The sequence below is a fragment of the Oncorhynchus mykiss genome, chromosome 15 (assembly GCF_013265735.2).
Source record: "Oncorhynchus mykiss isolate Arlee chromosome 15, USDA_OmykA_1.1, whole genome shotgun sequence".
NCBI lineage: Eukaryota > Metazoa > Chordata > Actinopteri > Salmoniformes > Salmonidae > Oncorhynchus > Oncorhynchus mykiss.
Genome location: NC_048579.1, coordinates 59,095,080 through 59,118,230, shown reverse-complemented (window position 1 = coordinate 59,118,230; position 23,151 = coordinate 59,095,080). Strand labels below are relative to the sequence as shown.

General features: G+C 45.1%; 1 protein-coding gene across 4 annotated transcripts in view; it reads right to left on the bottom strand.

Annotated features, from left to right (window-relative positions):
- The window catches only part of LOC110490458 (synaptotagmin-1), a 213,885-nt gene that overhangs the window by 103,210 nt on the left and 87,524 nt on the right, over window positions 1-23,151 (bottom strand). For 3 of the 4 annotated variants that reach the window (XM_036944838.1, XM_036944841.1, XM_036944839.1), the window contains exon 3: window positions 15,544-15,634. The gene's annotated coding sequence lies outside the window, so the exon portion shown is untranslated. Of the gene's footprint in view, window positions 1-807; window positions 983-15,543; window positions 15,635-23,151 lie in introns of those variants that run through there. The other variant, XM_036944840.1, reaches the window with a different exon arrangement.

Below are 23,151 nucleotides of genomic sequence, written 5' to 3'. Positions count from 1 at the left end.
GGGACTCCGCTCATCTCAGCCTTTCACTAATGCCACGGATGCTTTCAACTCTGCCACCATGTCCAGCCGGGTCACACACAACCACGCACACACCCAGATGCATATACACACACAAATGCAAACACACAGACACACATGCATTCACTCACACACACACATATATCGTGCATTCACAAACACAGAGCCATTTGCTGTCGGCTTTCGTGGAATGGGAGAAAGACGGCATGCCAGTCTTTCAGCAGGGGTGAGGTGAGAAAATACATACAGTAATCCTTTATTCGTGTTCTGAGAAAAACTCCTGAGATGATGACAATATCTAACAAGCACTTCGCCACATTCGTGAGGAAAAGAGAGCAATGAAATACATCAGAAAACAACAGAAACAACAGCTATTAAGCAGCCAATTTAGTAAAAGGGATCCAAATCAAAAACCTCCTTTTCCTATTTTGTTTTTTTCTTCTGTAAATGGAGGTATTGATGTATTGAGGTATCCCTTGACATCTGCCATTAAAGAGGAGCTAGAGTCAGAAACAAACTGACTGCTCTCACATCAAAGTTCCAATCAGGTTACATATGCCCTGTGACCCGCGACAGCTGACGTGCACAAACACACACTGACACACTCACAGACACAGATGAGAAACAACACCTTTCACCTCTCCCCTTGCAAGCCACATCCATTCTATTAAGATCATCATGTCTAAGGAATCACCTCCCGAGTCTACACAGGCACCGCTAAGTGCTTTCACGATCTGTTCTCTGTAAAGTATCTCTCTCAGCGGAGAGCCTCCATACTCTGTGTCTTACCTGGCAGCACGTGCTCAAGCCTGGGTCCTCCTTACAGCCTAGGGAGGTTTCTGGAAGGGCTCTGGGGGAGTTGAGGGGGATCGAGGCTGGGGATGAACGCTCAGCGAGGTCCCTTTCGCACGTTGATGGATCAGCTAGCGCTCACGCACCAAACACAACACAGCTCCGGCAGACAAGCTCTGACACTCCCCCCCACTCTTCCCGCCGACCTACTCCAGCCTCTCTCTCTCTCTCTCTCTCTCTCTCTCTCTCTCTCTCTCTCTCTCCTCTCTCTCTCTCTCTCTCTCTCTCTCTCTCTCTCTCTCTCTCTCTCCTTGATAGAGCCACTCTTTGACATGTAACCACCCACTACCTCCCCTTCTACTCTTAAAAACAATAGTCTCTCTCTTCCTTGTACTAAACCATACATTCACATATAGTACACATCTCTCTCTCTCTCTCTCCCTCTCTCTCCCTTTCCCCACCCCCTTCTCTCTCTCTCTCTCTCCCTCTCTCTCTCTCCCCCCTCTCTCTCTCTCTCTCTCCCCCACTCTCTCTCTCTCTCTCTCTCCCCCTCTCTCTCTCTCTCCCCCTCTCTCTCTCTCTCTCTCTCTCTCTCTCTCTCCTTGATATAGCCGCTCTTTGACATGTAACCACCCACTACCTCCCCTTCTGCTCTTAAAAACAATAGTTTCTCTCTTCCTTGTACTAAACCATACATTCACATATAGTACACATATCATCTATTTGTAGTATAGAAAGTCTCTCTATCTCTCTCCCTCTCTCTAAAGGTGCTGCCTCACAACAGCGCTCCACACTGCCAGATGTAAAGCTGAGGTGAAACACAGCACACCCAGGGAGAGGCAGCAACAGCCAACAAAAGGAAACCAGGCCATCCAATCAACAGAGCATAAGGTAGTTACTGTGCATTCGGAAAGTATTCAGACCCCTACAGCCAAGACAACACAGCAGTGACTTCGGGACAAGTCTCTGAATGTCCTTGAGTGGCCCAGCCAAAGCCCAGGCTTCAACCTGATCGAACATCTCTGGAGAGACCTGAAAATAGCTGGGCAGCAACGCTCCCCATCCAACCTGACAGAGCTTGAGAGGATCTGCAGAGAAGAATGTTAGAAACTCCCCAACTACGGGTTTGCCAAGCTTGTAGCGTCATACCCAAGAAGACTTGAGGCTGGAATCGCTGACAAAGTTGCTTCAACAAAGTACTGAGTTAGGGTCTGAATACTTATGTAAATGTGATATTACATTTTTTTTTTTATAGATTTGCAAACATTTCTAAAAACTGTTTTTGCTTTGTCATTATGTGGTATTGTTTGTAGATAGATGAGGGGAAAAAACAATTGAATCTATTTCAGAATAAGGCTGTAACATAACAAAATGTGAAAAAAAGTCAAGGAGTCTGAATACTTTCCGAATGCACTATAAACATTTGGTTTATACATTATATACAGTGGAGGACTGTATTAGCATGGGCTTGTGTACCTCAAAAGAGTCACCCTGGCAGTAGAGGCTTGGTTTGGTGTGGTTTAATTCCATTTTTCAAGAACCACTTAGGTTCTGACCCTGAAAACCCCCGCCCTCCCACATACTGGAGGTCCTGAAACTCCCAACTCACGCATTCGCTTCAACTGACCTTGAAACCAGTATTCACAAAAGTCTTACAATGGAGCTCTGTCAACTTTTCCAATTTCAAAAACAACGGGTGTCTTTCGGTGGGCTAAAGTAGAAGAAGGGAGTTCAACGGTTCAATTAACAACAGACAGAACCAACTGTGAACTACATGATGGAAATAGGCCTTGTTAAGCTGATAAAAAATGTGGAGTGGGAGGCGCATGGAGTTTGTGATGACACACAGGGCTGTCGGACACTGTAGCCAGCCCAGCGACAAGGCAACGAAAAGCAAACAGACAGCAGGCTGTGTTAATGATTACCTTCACCTGGTCTAGGCTTCCTTACAAGTTGGCATGTTTGGCTAGAAGCTTGAGTCTCGGTCAGAAAACTGTGGTTGTTAAGCCCACCTATCTGTGGCCGTGTGTGTGTGTGTGTGTGTGTGTGTGTGCATTTGGGTGTGTGTGTGTGTATTGCGTAGGGATGGATAGGAGCAACGCTGCGTGGAGACAGTGGTCTCAGGAAGACAGGAAAGGGAGGAAAAGAGGGGGGTTGGAGATTATCTTCCATCTCCCTGACGAGCTCACCCCACAGCTTCTCAAACAAACACACACACACACACACCAACACCTCAGCTCCACAGAGGCTGTTCTAACAACACAGCTGTAGACTGCAAACTGCAGCCCAGTTAACACCTCCAGTGTCTGACTAGCCATAGCACGCAGTCTGTCAGTGATAGATCTCACTGAGTTCTCAGAGAGGAGGGAACTAAGGGAAAGAGGACAACAGTGAAAAGCCGCGGATCGTCATCTAGGTGAGAGTCAAGTTAGCTGATCGTAATGACTCTGTGAACATTAAATGCAGGTAGCTGTAAAATGGTTAGTGACTAAACAGGGCTATAAATTACTGCCCCTAGGGGTTGGAGGGTAAAGAGCTGTTCCAGTCTCAGCAGGCAGAGGAAGCGTCTTGCATGAAAAGGCTCAATCAGAGAGAATATGTCATCATGGAATGGCAATGTGAGCCGTCATGCTCTCTGACTTCTATAAGGGATGTTACTGGACTATGGACAGAGAGAAAAACGTGGAAATCCAAACAGAACTATGAGCTATTGAAAGGTGCAAACACACTGTACGCATTCACTTCTTATCTCAATCCTATCTCTCATCTCGACAACACCTTGGCAACAGTGAGCTGTTTGCTGATTGGCTGGAAGGCTTTCTCCTCTGTGGTTCGGTGCCTTAATGCCTTCTGTTATCCCGGGGTGGGTCTGTCCCCATGGCAACATTTTATGTCCTGTTATCGTAAATATGCAGCGAATGGTAAAACAACAACAACTAAACAACAACAAAAACCGAGAGAAAACAAGGCCACAGTACACCACTGCATGGTTAGATGTAATGAGCATTGAAGTCAGAAGTCACAGAAAAACATTTCCCTTTTTCAGATGAAAAGTCACAAGAAACCAAAAACGAATCCATGCAAACAAACAAATCAAACTAACAAACAGACTACGTTAGCTAGCTAGATCAAGGCAGTGAGACACAACATAACAGCAAATGGCTGCCACACAGCCAGTCTGCAAAATAAATATTTCATCCTGGTCTCCTCTCTCTCCTAGACTTTGTCATCCACCACTTGGCCGATACAGTCAACAGGCTTTGTTCTGGAAGCTTTGGGGACTAAGAGGCTCCAGCCCATCAGACTGAGATGAACACAAAGTGTTGCCAATTCCAAAAAGAAAGAGAGAGGGGTCCATTCCAAAAAAGTTGAAAAAAATAACTGAAAAAAAAACCAACAAAAAAACATTTCATGAAATAATCTTGGCCTGACTTCTGTCTAGTGGCCCGTGAGGAGCTGAATGATTCTCTTGGAGGGGGAAATAAATTAACAACCTATCTCTCGCCTGCCAAGTTCATGAAGAGAGCCTGAAGTGAAGAGTTTGTCTTCCCGAAGAATGCTAGCTGTGAGGAGTGGGGAGTCAAAGGGTCAGCAGGGACAGGAAGAGAGAGACAGAGAAAGAAAGGTGAAGAGAAGAAGAGAGGGCAGGAGAAAGAGGAGTGGGGAGTCAGAGGGTCAGCAGGGACAGGAAGAGAGAGACAGAGAAAGAAAGGTGAAGAGAAGAAGAGAGGGCAGGAGAAAGAGGAGTGGGGAGTCAGAGGGTCAGCAGGGACAGGAAGAGAGAGACAGAGAAAGAAAGGTGAAGAGAAGAAGAGAGGGCAGGAGAAAGAGGAGTGGGGAGTCAGAGGGTCAGCAGGGACAGGAAGAGAGAGACAGAGAAAGAAAGGTGAAGAGAAGAAGAGAGGGCAGGAGAAAGAGGAGTGGGGAGTCAGAGGGTCAGCAGGGACAGGAAGAGAGAGACAGAGAAAGAAAGGTGAAGAGAAGAAGAGAGGGCAGGAGAAAGAGATGGAGATAAAAGGAGTGGGAAGAGAAAAAGGCAGCCAATCTCCAAAAGGTCAACATTTTAAGATATACTTTGACAGTCCAAGCCCTTCCTGAACCCCTGTAAATTGAGATATTATATGTCATAGTCGATTCCCAACTCAGCCTGTCTGCCACCTGCATTGTCTTCCATCCTAGGAATAGTCCAGTCTGTATGGTTATCATGCCCCTGTCATAGTCAGCTCATTTCCACACTACCCATGGGTGTTATACTGTGCAAAGAATTCTTAGTGAGTCAGACATATTTCTGAGTGTTCTGACTTTCTTACAGAGAAGAGACACTTGCTTTAATTACATCTGATAGCATCGTTACACTCTCTCATAACACTCTCTCGTTACACTCTCTCTCTCTGTTCCACGGGCAGGAAGCTGCCTGAAAGCTCTATCAATCCAGCCAGGAGGATGTGGTGCTGTTCATAAGGTAAGACCAGCAGGCTCTTTTCAACATGCACAGGTGCTCCTTCCACTCTCTGTTGGCGCACACACACACACGCACGCGCACGCGCGCACACACACGCACACACACACACACACACACACACACACACACACACACACACACACACACACACACACACACACACACACACACACACACACACACACACACACACACACACACACACCCTGCTGGGGTCATTAGCACATGCCAACACCACTGACTCTGCACAGATGCTTGGATAGGAGAGAGGAGAGAGGAGAGAAGAGGGAGGAAGGGAGAAAGAACCACTTTTCACAGTGCCATCTAATCACGCCATCTTCACAACTCACTATACTATATTATAGGATATTACTTGACCGGAGGTGGAAGTGAACAGCTACTTTGTGTCTGACTAAACACCAAAAATTGAAAGCAGAGACGTAGACCGAGCAAGCAAGCTAACTCTCCTCCGCCCACAAGATGGTGTGGCTCCCCTCCGAGGAGAGGAGAGAGTCAGTCCCCACAGCCAGGTCTACGTTCCGGGACGTCTGAGAGGGTCAGGGGTAGAGGTCGACCGATTATGATTTTTCAACGCTGATACCGATTATTGGAGGACCGATTGAAACGCTATGACGTCAGCTATGACCCCGCTAACTAGCTAGCCATTTCACATCGGTTACACCAGCCTAATCTCGGGAGTTGATAGGCTTGAATGTTATGTCATAATTATGTACAATTCTGGCAAATTAATTACGGTCTTTTTTAGGAATAAATTGTCTTCACACTGTGCGCAACGAGCCAGGCGGCCCAAACTGCTGCTTGCATGGAACGCGAAGAGACACTGAAGTGACACAATTTCCCTAGTTAAAATAAATTATTGTTAACTAAATATGCAGGTTTAAAAATATATACTTGTGTATTGATTTTAAAGAAAGGCATTGATGTTTATGGTTAGGTACATTGGTGCAACAACAGTGCTTTTTTCACGAATGCGCTTGTTATATCATCACCCGTTTGGCGAAGTAGGTTGTGATTCAATGATAAATTAACAGGCACCGCTTCGAATATATTCAACGCAGGACAAGCTAGATAAACTAGTAATATCATCAACCATGTTTAGTTAACTAGTGATTATGTTAAGATTGATTGTTTTTTTATAAGATAAGTTTAATGCTAGCTAGCAACTTACCTTGGCTTATTGCTGCACTCGCGTAACAGGTGGTCAGCCTGCCACGCAGTCTCCTCGTGGAGTGCAAAGTAATCGGCTACAATGATTACCGATTGTTATGAATGGCCCTAATTGTTCGGCCATTCCGATTAATCGGTCGACCTCTAGTCTGGGGTCACCTCCTACCTCTCTCAGGAGGGGTAATTAATAAAGATGTTTTCATGGAGAGAGGACGGCCCCCTTTACACCTCAAGAACCATCCTGGACTCAGAGGACACCGACGTGAGAAGAATGAAGAGCTATATTAACACACGCACACACATGAACGTCCACACACACACACACACACACACACACACACACACACTCACTCACACACACACACACACACACACACACACACACACGCGCATGCACACAATCCTTCCTGTTTGGCCCTGTCCGGGGGTGTCCTCGAAGTGGGCCACAGTGTCTCCTGACCCCTCCTGTCTCAGCCTCCAGTATTTATGCTGCAGTAGTTTATGTGTCGGGGGGCTAGGGTCAGTTTGTTATATCTGGAGTACTTCTCCTGTCCTATTCGGTGTCCTGTGTGAATCTAAGTGTGCGTTCTCTAATTCTCTCCTTCTCTCTTTCTCTCTCTCGGAGGACCTGAGCCCTAGGACCATGCCCCAGGACTACCTGACATGATGACTCCTTGCTGTCCCCAGTCCACCTGGCTGTGCTGCTGCTCCAGTTTCAACTGTTCTGCCTTATTATTATTCGACCATGCTGATCATTTATGAACATTTGAACATCTTGGCCATGTTCTGTTATAATCTCCACCCGGCACAGCCAGAAGAGGACTGGCCATCCCACATATGCTCTCTCTAATTCTCTCTTTCTTTCTCTCTCTCGGAGGACCTGAGCCCTAGGACCATGCCCCAGGAATACCTGACATGATGACTCCTTGCTGTCCCCAGTCCACCTGACTGTGCTGCTGCTCCAGTTTCAACTATTCTGCCTTATTATTATTCGACCATGCTGGTCATTTATGAACATTTGAACATCTTGACCATGTTTTGTTATAATCTCCACCCGGCACAGCCAGAAGAGGACTGGCCACCCCACATAGCCTGGTTCCTCTCTAGGTTTCTTCCTAGGTTTTGGCCTTTCTAGGGAGTTTTTCCTAGCCACCGTGCTTCTTCACCTGCATTGCTTGCTGTTTGGGGTTTTAGGCTGGGTTTCTGTACAGCACTTTGAGATATCAGCTGATGTACGAAGGGCTATATAAAATAAATTTGATTGATTGATTGAATGCACTATTTTGGTCATTTACTCACCAAACATGTCGCTCCTATCGATATACAGTGAAATAAAGTATTCAGACCCCTAGAGTTTTTCCACATTTTGTTACGTTACAGCCTTATACTAAAATTAATCTACACACAATTCCCCATAATCACAAAGCAAAAACATTTTTTTTAACATTTTTTTGCAAACGTATTACAAATAAAAAACAAAAATATCACATTTACATAAGTATTCAGACCCCTTACTCAGTACTTTGTTGAAGCACCTTTGGCAGTGATTACAGCTTCGAGTCTTCTTGGGTATAACGCTACAAGCTTGGCACACCTGTATTTGGGGAGTTTCTCCCATTCTTCTCTGCAGATCCTCTCAATCTCTGTCAGGTTGGATGGGGAGCATTGCTGCACAACTAGTTCAGGTCTCTTCAGAGATGTTCGATTGGGTTCAAGTCCGGGCTCTGGCTGGTCCACTCAAGGACATTCAGAGACTTGTCCTGAAGCCACTTCTGGGTTGTCTTGGCTGTGTGCTTAGGGTCGTTGTCATGTTGGAAGGTGAATCTTCGCCCCAGTCTGATGTACTGAACATTCTGGAGCAGGTTTACATAAAGGATCTCTCTGTACTAAGCTCTGTTCATCTTTGCCTCGATCCTGACTAGTCTCCCAGTCCCTACCACTGAAAAATTTCCCCACTGCATGATGCTGCCACCACCATGCTTCCCCGTAGGGATGGTGCCAGGTTTCCTCCAGACGTGACTCTTGGCATTCAGGCCAAATAGTTCAATCTTGTTTCTCATGGTCTGAGAGTCTTTCAGTACCTTTTGGTAAACTCCAAGCGGGCTGTCTTGTGCCTTTAACTGAGGAGTGGCTTCTGTCTGACCACTCTACCATAAAGGCCTGATTGGTGGAGAGCTGCAGACATGGTTGTCGTTCTGGAAGTTTCCCCCATCTCCACAGAGGAACTCTCGAGCTCTGTCAGAGTGACCATTGGGTTCTTGGTCACCTCCCTGACAAAGGCCCTTCTCCCCCGATTGCTCAGTTTGGCCGGGGGGCCAGCTCTAGGAAACTTCTTCCATTTAAGAATGATGGAGGCCACTGTGTTCTTGGGGACCTTTAATGCTGCAGAAATGTTTTGGTACCGTTCCCCAGATCTGTCCTTTGACACAATCCTGTCTCAGAGCTCTACAGACAATTCTTTAGACCTCATGGCTTGGATTTTGCTCTGACATGCAGTGTCAACTGTGGGACTAGACAGGTGTGTGCCTTTCCGAATCACGTCCCATCATTTGAATTTAACACAAGTGGACTCCAATCAAGATGTAGAAACATCTCAAGGATAATCGATGGAAACAGGATGCACGGAGGAAAATGTCAAGTCTCATGGCAAAGGGTCTGAATACTTATGCAAATAAGGTATTTCTGTTTATTTATTTAGTTGTAAAAATCTCTAAAAAACTGGTTTTGCTTTGTCATTATGGGGTATTGTGTGTAGATAGCTGAGGACATTTGTATTTATTTAATCAATTTTAGAACAAGGCTGTAATGTAAGAAAAATGTGGGAAAAGTCAAGGGGTCTGAATACTTTCCGAAGGGACTGTATATTACAGTATTGTATACCAGCAGGCTGGGACTACAGACAGGGTCAGGGTATAGGAGTTAGTGCTGCCTGTGTCAGACAGTCAGAGAGCCCCAGGCAGGGCCTGTCTGTGTAGAGGACTGGGACAGGGGATTAGGGAGGATTTGGAGAGCAGTCATTACTCTAGCCTGTGGAGGGTCTGATAATTAAATTACCTCAGCAGCCATACGGCTGCCTTTCTATCTATCAACTATATACAGACCAGGTCTTTCAAGGTCACTCTGCTCATATCTGGAATGAGCTGAATGGCCACCATCCTGACTCAAGATCCTGGATGACACAGTTGACTTGAAACTTGATCCGTGGCATGAATAACACATTGATGCCAATGGATGGTTGGTCTTGAAGGTGGAGTGCAACTTAAGCCCTGACTTGTTTATACCTTTGCAGTTCACATTGAGACTGACACATACATTCAAATGTCTGACTGTCTCAGACCTCTGATTCCCTCCCTCTCTTTTTTAAAAATCCTGAACATCAGCTCTCTATAAGGGCATAAGGGCATAAGGCGAGACCAAAATGCATACACAGGAGGCAGATGGCCGAGCTCCGGTATTTATTATAACAAAGAGAGTAGGCAAAGGCAGGTCGGGGACAGGCGAGAGTTCATAAACCAGATCAGAGTCCAAACAGTACAAGGGGATAGGCAGTCTCAAAGTCAGGCCAGGCAGGGGTCAGAAACCAGATCAGAGTCTAAACAGTACCAGGCGATAGGCAGTCTCGAAGTCAGGCCAGGCAGAGGTCAGAAACCAGATCCGAGTCTAAAACAGTACAAGGGGATAGGCAGGCTGGTAGTCAGGTCAGGCAGGGGTCAGAAACCAGATCAGAGTCTAAAACAGTACAAGGGGATAGGCAGGCTGGTAGTCAGAACAGACAGAGGGTCGAAACCAGGAGGACTAGAAATAAACAGAGACTGGGAAAAATAGGAGCAAGGAAAAATGCTGCTTGACTTGGCAAACAAGACGAACTGGCACAGAGAGACAGGAAACACAGGGATAAATACACCGGGGATAATAAGCAACACCTGGAGGTGGTGGAGACAATAACAAGGACAGGTGAACCAGATCAGGGTGTGACACTCTCATGTTTCCAATTACTCTCTGCCTTTCCCGATAGCGTGACTCATTGCCGTGCTGTGGTTGGTGGAGTGAGGAATGTGTGTGGTTGGAGTGGGGAGTCTGACAGTAGATAGTCCCAGCATGATGGTGGTGAAGTGGCCAAGTGTGGGAATACTGTAGCTGGCCACATCACAGGGTTTCCCCCTGGTGTCTATGCTCAGACCAGAAGGGGCTGTGACCTGCTGGGAGAGATATGGGGAGAGGGCCTGGACAGATAGAGGGAGAGAAAAGAACGGATGAGTGGAGGACAGAGGGAGAGAAAGCAGAAGAAAAGCTAGAGGAAGAGAGAGTTAGATGGAGGAGAGTGAGCAAAAGAATGAGAGAGAGAGCGAGAGAGAGAAAAAAAAAGAATTTGGGCGCAGAAGAGGGGAGACCTGAACAGTAGCAGCTCCTATGTAAAGATTGAGGGTTTATCACGATCTCTCTCTCTCTCTCTCTCTCTCTCTCTCTCTCTCTCTCTCTCTCTCTCTCTCTCACACGCGCACATACACACGCACGCACACACACACACACACACACACACACACACACACACACACACACACACACACACACACACACACACACACACACACACACACACACACACACACACACACACACACACACACACACACACACACACACACACACACACACACACACACACACACACCCTACCAGAAAACAATTATTGACCCACACACTCTACATGACATTGAGATTAGAGACTTGTAAACAGTCACAATAGCCAATTTAAATAAAGGTCAGTCTAATAATTAACACGGATTAAATTAATTTATCCTCTTCTCAATTAATATCACTCACACATTAACATGAATCCACGCATGAGTAGCCATGCACAGTGACAACGTATATTAACCTGCTGGAGCCAAAGGTCACCAATGTTGAGGCAATTCCCAATGACCAATGTAACTTCATGCTTATGAGATTCCATTCTCCATGTTCCGGAGTTGACAGCCTTGGCAATAAGCTGCTTTTGTCTCAACGACCATATACCAGCTCTATACCCTAAACTGAGGGCAGATGTGCTTTTTAATTCCCCCCCACACACTTTCCCAGAGATGAGAGAGTCATTGAAACACACACCATGTTCCTTAATTGCCTGTCACTCCGTCACAATTAGAGCAAATGAATAGAGGTCACTTCTTATAATTGACATTTAAATGTATTTTATTTAACCTTTATTTAACTAGGCAAGTCAGTTAAGAACACATTTGTCATTACAATGACGGCCTACCCCGGCCAAACCCGGACGACTCTGGGCCAAATGTGCGCCGCCCTATGGGACACCCAATCACGACCGGATGTGATACAGCCTGGATTCAGCCTATAAGATGTGATCATATACACTAGTCTGTTTTTTGAGGATCATTAAGGCTCGTTGATGAAAGCAGCAGGCTTTATATCTTCACACCCACAGCGATTGCTGCTCGTTCCTCGTTACGCTTCCCCAGACAGAAAATACACCCAACTAATGATCCTACTCCACTGCTGAGCGAGGGCAATAGATCAGCCGAGTGCTTGAACTGATTGCGGTTACCCTAGGAAAGAGTCACCGATAGATCTGCTGGGGAAAGACAGGGTGATGCATGTGCTGTTGAGGGTGATTTGCGGTGACACACGTCTGTAACGGGGTTGAGCTGAGCTTCGTCTTTGGAGAATTAGAACATTGGCCCTGAACAGCCAATGAAACTTATCATGGATGCAGATTATTTCTCGGTGGGGAGTCATTCCCCAGAGAGAACCCATAGAGGAGTCCGGCTCTGCATCTGCCCGTAACCTTCCATATCACAAACGTAACTCACAATTTCACAACCGTTACTCTCAATGTCACCACCACAGTTTCTCTCAACGTCACCACCGTAACTCACAATTTCACCACCGTTACTCTCAATGTCACCACCACAGTTACTCTCAACGTCACCACCGTAACTCACAATTTCACCACCGTTACTCTCAATGTCACCACCGTAACTGTCAATGTCACCACGGTAACTCTGTGTCACCGCCATTACTCTCAATTTCACCACCGTTACTCTCAATGTCTCCATCGTAACTGTCAATGTTACCACGGTAACTCTGTGTCACCACCGTTACTCTCAATGTCACCACCGTAACTGTCAATGTCACCACCGTTACTCTCAATGTCACCACCGTAACTGTCAATGCCACTACCGTTACTCTCAATGTCACCACCGTTACTCTCAATGTCACCACGGTAACTCTGTGTCACCACCGTTACTCTCAATGTCACCACCGTAACTGTCAATGTCACCACCGTTACTCTCAATGTCACCACCGTAACTGTCAATGCCACTACCGTTACTCTCAATGTCACCACCGTTACTCTCAATGTCACCACGGTAACTCTGTGTCACCACCGTTACTCTCAATGTCACCACCGTAACTGTCAATGTCACCACGGTAACTCTGTGTCACCACCGTTACTCTCAATGTCACCACTGTAACTGTCAATGTCACCACCGTTACTCTCAATGTCACCACCGTAATTGTCAATGCCACCACCGTTACTCTCAATGTCACCACCGTTACTCTCAATGTCACCACCGTAACTGTCAATGTCACCACGGTAACTCTGTGTCACCACCGTTACTCTCAATGTCACCACCATAACTGTCAATGTCACCACGGTAACTCTGTGTCACCACCGTTACTCTCAATGTCACCACCATAACTCTCAGTGTCATCACTGTAACATTCAATGTCACTACCATAACAGGAGCTCTCTAGTGATGATACTGCTTGCTTGAACATCACTTGAAAAGCAAATAACTGTTGTGCCCATTTTTCTCCTGTAATGCATATACTATATGACATATCGTACACCTGTGAAGGTTTCTGAATGTATGCATTTATTCCCGTTACTTTGTGTTCTCTAACCCCTACATTACTGTACCTGACGGTAAAAGATGGCTGCTCGTTGGGCAGAGCTGAATGTGCGTGTCAAACACCTGTGTTTGGATGGGAGGCGGCCAGGCTTCCGGTGTGTCTAAGACAGATGTTTCATGGGACTGTGGTGGCGGATGATTGATGCCTCGCAGTACGTCAGGTGGCAGAAATCCCAGACACCTCAGGGTTTTTGGCTTTTGCGTGTGATTATTTCCCCCTTCTTTTTTCCTAATACGTGGTTAGTGAAGGAGAGCGAATCTGGAGACAGACGGGGGATTGGCAGCGCCCCAGAAGCCAGAGAAGCCAGTCGATCAACAGACATGTATCACAAAACAATGCCGTATGGAACACGCAGAGGACGACAACAGCAGGTGCCAGATACCCTCTGAAGCACCTGACTGGTGTGATGCTATCTCCTTGGCAGAATTAGGCTGCCTCAAGGAGCAATAATTACAACAAGCGATCTTAATCTCCGCCGTGGGAAGGAGAGCAGAGGAGAGGGGGGACTCATTCAGTGAAGAAAACCTCTCCAATCATGTCACGTGGCTGAAGGCAAGACACCCACCCCCGTCCAACTACCTCTTCTTCCATATGGAAGTCACCTTGTAGATGTACCTAATTGACGTCATTGAATTGCATTGTTTTAGCCAGGCAGATTGGGGCCCTGCTCAGAGGTTCATGAGGGGGAGGGAGGATAGGAGACAGACTCCCTGGTTCTCCTGAGGTACCCACCTCTATCTTTTCCCCTCTCTCCCTCTTTCTCTCTATATCTCCATGGCGACTCTGCCACTTTGGATATGTCATGGGTAATAAGGATGAAAAACTGTGACCGCTCCCCTCGGTCCCCAGTCGGTGCGGTGGCTTCGAAGTCTGCCCTTATACGCCCAGGGGAGGCCGAGCTCAGCACCGCTCACAAACAAAATGGAATTTAACAAGGCCTGAATCAGCCACAACGCCTCAGCAAATGGCCACTCAACCCTGCCGCACCTGCCTCGCCAGCTGGATGTACATGTTGTTATAGAAGAGTGGTATTGTGTAGTGTAGTGCGAGGGAGGGAACAGTGAACAGACACCAGGACAGAGTTCCCTATTGGATAAACTTACACCAGGATAAGACTCCATAGGATTTGCCTGGCTTATATTAACACGGGTTTAATCAGAATTCATTAATTCCTTCTCAAGCCATATTGGAAACCTTGTGTGTGATGATAAAACTCCCTTAAGCCTTCATCTTCATTGTTTTTTTTTACTCTTCATTTGTTTTCCTGCTTTTTATTCAAATAAGATGTTCATCAACAGTGTGTGGTGTTGTAATGTTTGTGTTTGCCATGTATGATGACCTGGGTCGCCATGTTGTGCCCTTGGCCACACACGCTCAGTCTCCCCTAGCTTGAGAGAGAGGATTGTTGCGTATGTTGTTGGATCTGAAAATGTTGCTCTGGCTGTTATTGTTTGTCACAGCATGACATTCAAATGTGTGCAGTAGTGTGATGAATATAAACAACATGACATCAAGAGAAGCCCTGAACCCCCCCACCCACTACTTAACATTCAAGATAAGGACTACAGTAGTTGCCATTGGATTCCCACACAATAACATGATTCATCTTCCTACTTGGAGCTCAACGGAGCTCTTTACATTATAGACTAATGTATATGGTGCGTTTGTGCCTTTCCTGCTCTAATAGATCAAATCAATACTTTATTAGTCCTTTAGACCATGAATGAGCTATGGTGTCCAGAGACTGTAGTATCACGTCTTACTCTACAGTACTAATGAGGCTTTCAGTGCTGCATACCACTGTTTGATGTGTCTTTTCTATTAGAAAAGTGCAATGGGGGCCTCTATGAGTTGTTTCATGCATGTATACACAAAATGTGTGGAATAATACATACTAATTAGCATTAGCTTTTGTACATTGTGAAACAAATCTCTGTGGAATTCTTTTTCTTTTTGGGATTGCCCCCTTGTGGTCATTGGCATTTAAGGATAAGGAACCAGGGGACTGAGGTTATTTGCCCATAGGGGTTGGAGATCCTTGGGGTCTGAGACAGCGAATAGCCAGAGTGGCTCTGTGGACCTGTGGCATTTCCACTGAGACAGGGTGTCTGTTTTGTTTGCCTGTCTTTGAGTACGTGGGAACAGAGACTAACCTTAACTCAACGGTGCCTGCTGCTAGGGGTTCCTCCAATGCTGCTTCTTCTTCTTTACACAGGAGCTGTACGTAGTTGAGATAGTTCAAAGCTGAGGAAGAGACAGACGGAGCATGTTAATGTGGAACAACAAAAATAATGCAAAGTTCATAGAACTGAATTGAGACTAGTTACTGCAGGTCAGTTCCTGTTTTCAAGAGACATTTTAAACTAGCCCAGTCAGATACTATTGTGTTCTTGAGAGCCGCCATTTTCTTTTAAGAGTACTTTACAAGCCAGGCGCAAACAAGACCAATAGCATTTGCATTTGTTGCATTTGTTTGTTTGTTTGTGTGTGTGTGTGTGTGTGTGTGTGTGTGTGTGTGTGTGTGTGTGTGTGTGTGTGTGTGTGTGTGTGTGTGTGTGTATATATATATATATATATATCCATTATCGATGGAGCGCTTTCACAGCCGATTGGTCGTGTTCATTAGGAAGGCGGTGGAACCGAGTCATGAGATGGAGACCAGGGACGGGGACCAGCTGGGGATCTCCTCCCCACAGATGCTGCCTGCCACTGCGGTGTGAAAGGCACTCCATTGTGGAGGAGGTGGATGATGTGGAGGAGTGCTCTAGTTAGGGTCACAGCAGGGTATTTTCAATACTACTTCAATGTCTCATGTCATTGTAAATAATGTTTGAAACATAACAAATGTGATCGATTGACTGTATTTTGGATTAAAAATGTATTCTAAAATCCAAAAACAATATCCAATAAACATCTGGATGGAGATTCACAGAATCACAGAATATATGACTTCAAAATGGATAATTAAAAAATGCAAATAAGATCTGTCCTTGCAGCATACGTCCCAAGGTTCTGCTGTGATGGAGAGCTATCAGCACCATCTTGACGGTGTCGGGAGGTGGAGGTGGAATTTGTGATTCCCTATTCATTCCCCCATTACTGTTAAGGAGCTATTTGCCGGGCGTTTGATGTACAGATTAAAAGCTATTACCTCCGGCTGCCACTGGCAGGTACACAAAGGCACAAAAATTCAGAGGCAATTTGTGTCTCGTTTCAGGAAACTAGGCGTATGTCGCGCGTCACTACTTCACAGGAGAGCCATTAGAATACATTTTAAAAGCCATTTGAACTTAACTTTTTTGAATCAAAATGTGTTTTTTTGCCAGAAATGCCTTCTGGAACATATGAACTTTCATGTGCTTTAATAACAAACTTGTATGCCATCTGTAAATACCAATAAAACTGTAAATTTACGAGCCTAGTTGGTTTAGGCACGGAAAAAGACAGGAACCCGCTGGCCGTGATTGGCTGAGATAGTGGATAGCATGGTCATGCCGAGAGATGAGTTCGGATTGGTCTGCCATGTAGCACGCTACTGTCTATAACATGAGCTGGTCAGCAAGTGTAAGTAATCCTTTCTAACACAGCTTTTCTTTCAAAGATATCACGTAGTAGGACTGCATAAGTGTTGCTCTCCACTTTCTGGAGGAGGACCAAGTTTTAAAATCAGTGGAATGTCCGGTGCAATTAGAGTATGAGATAGAGAAAATTCTGGAGTTTGATTGCAAATATATATGCAGATGGAGTCGAAAAGAGAACACACTGTTGTATAAAACACCTGTCTCCGGGTTTACATCTTCAAACTAAGGGCAACAATGGCATCCGTGAGAGAAGCATCCATGACTAAGATAGTCTAGCTAGTAAAATGTTCAGATATTACACGTTTCAAATTTTGTCAGAAAGTCGTTTTCATTTCAAGTTAAAGCGTACCGTTAGCTATACATAAACAACATGCCGTCAAGAGATCCCCTCAACCCCCTACTTAACATTCAAGAGAAGGACAAGTTGCCATTGAATTCCCACACGATAACATTATTAATTTCCCTACTTGGAGCTCAATGGAGCTCTTCACATTATAGCCTTATATATTACCATAGATGTAGCCAGTGTGGTGAAATACATTTTTCAGCCGTAAACTCCTGCTATAGAACGAATCACGTGCTCTTGTTAACATACTCATAAAATCCATTTGCCTAACAATGGGTGCCACTCTGTCAACAACAGTTGATATTAACCCCAGCACAGCCATCCTCAGCCAGTGTGACATACGGCACGCAAAGAACTTGGATGGTACAATGATATGGTGATGCTTGGTATAATACATGTAAATTCATGACATCTCCACCACATTACTAACACAAACAGGCACACACACACACACACACACACACACACACACACACACACACACACACACACACACACACACACACACACACACACACACACACACACACACACACACACACACACACACACACACACAAACCTCTTCACAAGTCATTAACCTCTTTAGTATGCGAAAGTGTGTACTTTTTCAATGTTATTTTTATTGTCACATACACCAGATAGGTGCAGTGTGTGTGTGTGTGTGTGTGTGTGTGTGTGTAAACTTGTTTGAGTGTCTATGCTACAGTAAGTAACTAGTGGGATTGCTTTGACTCTTTCCACACACATTAGATTTAGCACTGCCAACATTTCCAGCTGTTCTCCTGTGTATATTACTCAATGTACACACAGAGTACAGCAGTGTTGTGACAAATAATCACAGAACAATAGTTTCGAGCAAATCAATGGGCTCGCTACCACTTCCACCGCTCAGCTGGGTGAGTGTGAAAATAACCGTCATCGTAGGAACACAATGACATTGTCGTTATGATATCCAAACCACCGCTTTCAGCGAAATGAGAGTTTGCTTTCGTGACTCCTACAATTTGTCAGCCATCTGCAACGAACAACCACCCCTTTGTGGTGCTTCACATAAGTCTTCATTTTCCCGGCGTGGCGCCTGCTTTTCGCCCGCCTCCCCTCATCTTTCTTTTCACCGTGTTATTCCTCCATCCTGCATTTCCACTTAGGGTATCCACTACTCTCCATCTCCCTCTCTCCCTCCACCTCTCTGCTTGCCTGAACACATGTGAGTCTGTCTCCATCTTCCTCACATCAGATGCCTCCTCTAGAACTCCTCTGTATTCTGACCAGGTAGACCTTTATCGCTTATTCGCTCTTAACACTGGCCGTTTTGAATGGGTCTCGAGCAGCAGCTGGGTGAATGATGCGATCCGTCTCGTTGCCCTGTAATGAATATAGGGCCCCATGCAGCCTTGGCCGGGTTCCTGAGAGCTATGGTCTGCGATCACGACCAAGCCCAACCCTCAGCTCAGAACGATGCCAAAGGGAGAGATTACATTTCCATCTCTTAGTATTCCGACGGGAGACAAAACATACATACAAGGTTTGTGTTCTGGTATATTTCCCTGGCTTGGGTTACAACATGAAGGAGACACGTGGTGGAAACCATCTTTAGATGTGTGTACTGGTTAAGGACCAGAGCTGGGGGGGATGGGTGACATTTTGACAGGAGATATATTACCCCAGTAATCTACAGAGACGGGTGAGCGGGAAAAACAAACATGACCTTGAGGACTTGGCCGTGCCAATCACCAGAGCCTTGCTCCCCTTGACAGGCACTGAGGCAGAAACCCAACGTCCCAGATATGTCAGTTGGTGTAATCCCCTGACCACGGCTCATACCATCCCATCGTTTCTGAAAGGGGATCCAATGTGGAATACGATGGCAAAGCATCTCATGAGAAGTCATATTCGTTGGTCATGACAAGGAGATGCTTGTGAAAATGTCATTATCAGATGGAGAAACAAAGATTTGGATTTTGACAATAGCCAAGCGATTGTGTTGTACAAATATGAATCTGGCATTTAGTATGTATTTTCATGATGCGTTGGGACACCATACAATCCCTCAACTAAACAGGCATATAAACAGGCATACAAACACATCTCCTCCTTGCCCTTAAAGAAGGATACTGGTGTTCTCTGCCTCAAATTCTACCTAAGCCTGGACTGTAAGAAACAGCCTTCCTGACAGCTAGAGAAATCTCATCACAACAATCATGTCGGAGCACATTCTGTGAAACCAGGCAGTTCTGTGGAAAGCAACAGCGTCCAATCACTAGAACACTGGAGGAAATGGATTTCTATAGAGTGATACCTGTAGAGGGCTCTGTACTGTACTGTAGATCGGAGAAGGAACTTAAGTATTTACTGTATAATTATGTGGTATGGCCTTGGCACCTCCAGGCCCATCCTCCAACCCCCCTGTGGTCACTACGCTGGCGGGGAGAGCCGTGGAGATGATTAGCAACTGTTACCCAGCATTCCTCTAGGCTACGCAGAAGGCGGTCCCTGTACGGTTGGAGCTCGACCAGGCTCATCATCTGCCCGCAGCAAGTCCACTCTATCACAATAACACTGATGAGTGAGGCACCTTCTCTGGTCGACACTTTAAGACCGACTCTATTGTGATGCGCCAATGGAGTCTACGGCAGTATTCATGTTGTGGACCTCTGACGTCCCACAGCTAATGCTATAAGGCAGTTGTTAAGTTGTCTGTTTTGGCGGGCTTTGTGTGCAACACACAAGCATATTACCCTGGTTCTGTTAGTTGACAGAGAGGTAGGTATATAGGAAATATAGGACATATAGAGTTGAAGTCAGAAGTTTACATACACTTAGGATGGAGTCATTAAAACTCGTTTTTCAACCACTCCACAAATGTCTTGTTAACAAACTATAGTTTTGGCAAGGACATCTACTTTGTGCATGACAAAAGCAATTTTTCCAACAATTGTTTACAGACAGATTATTTCACTTATAATTGTCACGTCCTGACCATAGTGACTGGGGTGACTGGCGTGACTAGTGACTGGCGTGACTGGGGGTTAGTCTAGTTGATTATTTGGGGTTCTAGTTTTGTTTTTCTATGTTGGTGATTGGTATGATTCCCAATTAGAGGCAGCTGGTAATCGTTGTCTCTAATTGGGGATCATATTTAAGTAGCATTTCTTCCACATGTGTTTGTGGGATATTGTTTTGAGTTAGTGCACGTAGCACCTCTGTGGTCACGGTTCGTTGTTAGTTTATTGTTTATTGTTTTGTTTTGCTAAGTTTCACTTTCTAATAACTTATGTGGAACTCAACATCCGCTGCACCTTGGTCCGAAAGTTATTCCAGCGAACGTGACAAGAATTCACTGTATCAACATTCCAGTGGGTCAGAAGTTTAAATATACTAAATTGACTGTATCTTTAAACAGCTTGGAAAATTCCAGAAAATGATGAAAATGACATCATTTGAGTCAATTGGCAGTGTCTGGTGGTGTCCCTGTGTATTTCAAAGCCTACCTTAAAACTCAGTGCCTCTTTGCTTGACATCATGGGAAAATCTAAAGAAATCAGCCAAGAATTATAGCCCTCCACAAGTCTGGTTCATCCTTTGGAGCAATTTCCAAATACCTGAAAGTACCCTGTTCATCTGAGCAAACAATAGTACGCAAGTATAAAACCCATAGGACCATGCAGCCGTCATACCGCTCAGGAAGGAGATTCGTTCTGTCTCCTAGAGACAAATGTCCTTTGGTGCGAAAAGTGCAAATCAATCCCAGAACAACAACAAAGAACCTTGTGAAGATGCTGGAGGAAACAGGTACAAAAGTATCTATATCCACAGTAAAACAAGTCCTATATCGACATAACCTGAAAGGCAGCTCAGCAAGGAAGAAGCCACTGCACCAAAAACCACCATAAAACGGCCACACTATGGTTTGCAACTGCACATGGGGACAATGATCGTACTTTGCGGAGAAATGTCCTCTGGTCTGATGAAACAAAATAGAACTGTTTGGCCATAATGACCATCGTTGTGTTTGGAGGAAAAAGGGGGAGGCTTGCAAGCCGAACAACACCATCCCAACCCGAGAAGCATGGGTGTGGCAGCATCATGCACTGCATTGTGCACTTCACAAAATATATATCATCATGAGGTATGAAAATTATGTGGATATATTGAAGCAACATCTCAAGACATCAGTCAGGAAGTTAAAGCTTGGTCGCAAATGGGTCTTCCAAATGGACAATGACCCCAAACATACTTTCAATGTTGTGGCAAAATGGCTTAAGGACAACAAAGTCAAGATATTGGAGTGGCCATCACAAAGCCCTGACCTCAATCTTGTAGAAAATTTGTGGGCAGAACTAAAAAAGCGTGTGCGAGCAAGGAGGCCTACAAACCTGATTCAGTTACACCAGCTCTGTCAGGAGTAATGGGCCAAAATTCACCCAACTTATTGTGGGAAGCTTGTGGAAGGCTGCCATGAAACGTTTGACCTAAGTTAAACAATTTTAAAGACAATGCTACCAAATACTAACTGAGTGTATGTAAACGTCTGACCCACTGGGAATGTGATGAAAGAAATAAAAGCTGAAATAACTCATTCTCTCTACTATTTTTCTAACATTTCACATTCTTAAAATAAAGTGGTGATCCTAACTGACCTAAGACAGGGAATTTTTACTAGGATTAAATGTCAGGAATTTTGAAAAACAGAGTTTAAATGTATTTGGCTAAGGTGTATGTAAGAACAATCTGACCCACTCATACTTTACATTTGCATAAAATATAGTGTCATTTAGCAGACGCTCTTATCCAGAGCAACTTACAGTTTGTGCATTCATCTAATACTTTCTGCTGAAGCTCTGAAATCTGCCATACGTTGAAGAACCAAGGCGGAACAACACTTTCTCCAGCATACTGATTTCCATCTGCTTTCTCTCATTTCAACCCTACACTCGCTCATAAAGACTGAGCACGTTGTCACTCCTCCATACTTGTCCTTATTAACTATTTCAGGAGAGGGAGACCTCCTGTCTGTTTGCCTTGCACTGGCTGTTTGTAAGGGCTGTCAGCCACAAGCAATGTTCGGTGCTCATAATGCTCTTTCGTTCCCTTCTTGTACTCTGTCTGGTTGTAGAAATGTCCGGATGGAAATAAGAGTGCTATTTAAGGAGATGTAGCGACTGACGAAGGAACAGGTGACAAATGAAAGCCAGCGAGAAGGCTTTTGTTATTGTCTTGTCTCTCCGAATAGTATGTTTTTCATATTTTTTTTGACAACTCTCTCAGTTCTCCCTGACTGACTCTTATTCCCACCAACCTCCCACGGCATGCCCACAAAGCTTGATTCATAAGTCTTGGGTGGAGACATGCCGCTCCATGTTAACAGGCTGTTTCTGTGGATCAGCTATCCCGTTTGCAATCCGCTCCTTCTGCTGGCTGATGGCGGCTCGTGGTGAGAGTAATTACAGTAGAAACCCAGGCGATCACTTTAAATCGTAAATGTCCTGAACTCTGCCAGACATTTAGATTGTTTGGCTCATGTCCTGCGGACTCATGTGCAGATCAAAATGTATTTTTTCTCCCATGTTCCATGTCAAAGCACATGGAAACTACTTGAACAGCTGCCATCAATGATGAATTCACAATATCTGGATATTGAAGAACTTGTATTCCTTTGTCCTTTACAATATTGCAATCAGCACTCTACAATGTGGTCAGTTGTACTGAATAGTACTATAGGTCCACTTGAGTGATTGTGACTGATCTGATCTGCAGTGACACCACATACCGAAGCTCTTCATGTGTACACACGAACACAAACACAGCTCCAACGCTGTTCAGCCTCATCT